This window comes from Mandrillus leucophaeus, unplaced genomic scaffold, assembly GCF_000951045.1.
Source record: "Mandrillus leucophaeus isolate KB7577 unplaced genomic scaffold, Mleu.le_1.0 Scaffold164, whole genome shotgun sequence".
NCBI classification, from domain to species: domain Eukaryota; kingdom Metazoa; phylum Chordata; class Mammalia; order Primates; family Cercopithecidae; genus Mandrillus; species Mandrillus leucophaeus.
Window position 1 is genome coordinate 1,460,312 of NW_012101632.1, and position 922 is coordinate 1,461,233.

Consider the following 922-nt stretch of genomic DNA (forward strand, 5'->3'; position numbering starts at 1 on the left):
TCGAGACCATCCTGGCTAACACGGTGAAACCCCATCTCTACTAAAAATACAAAAAATTAGCCAGGCGTGGTGGCGCACACCTGTAATCCCAGCTACTTGGGAGGCTGAGGCAGGAGAATGGCGTGAACCCGGGAGGAGGAGCTTGCAGTGAGCCAAGATCGCGCCACTGCACTCCAGCCTGGGCGACAGAGCGAGACTCTGTCTCAAAACAAACAAACAAACAAACAAACAAAAATAAATAAATAAACTAACACCTCTAGAAACCTAACTGCTGAAAAGACAAATCCTGCCTGCACAATGCAAAACATCCAAACACCAGAGTGTCCAATAAATGCAAGGACGTCCACAGATTCTGATTTATCCTACGTTTAGAGACAGGGTCTCGCTCTGTCACCCAGCCTGGAGTGCAGTGGCGCGATCATAGCTCACTGCAGCCTCAAACTCCTGGGCCAAAGTGATCCTCCCACTTCAGCCTCCCAAAGTGTTGGGATTGAAAGTATGAGCCACTTGTAATGGGACCACAGGCACGCACCTCCTGTTCAGGGCACCATTGCCCAGATGATAGCACAGCCATGTACATGTAACCTGGCTCACCCTCTTTCTGCTTCTCCTAGCCTCTGTTACTATAACCAGCAGTTTACACCCTCTGTACAAACAAGTCTTGTTCATGGTCTATGGAGATGCAAGACAAGGTCTTAACTGTGGTATGAATACCTGGCTGTCCCCAGCCATCCCACCTGACATTACATCCTCCCTGCCTTCCAGTCTTGATCCTCAGGACTCTTCACCCAGACTGTCCTTCCTCGTTGGGAAAGCCCACCTGTCCTTGAAGTCCCACCTCTGACATCTTCCCCAAGTTCTCCAGGTTATTTCCAAGTTCCCACCCTTGTTCTTTTCTTTTCTTTTCTTTCTTTCTCTCTCT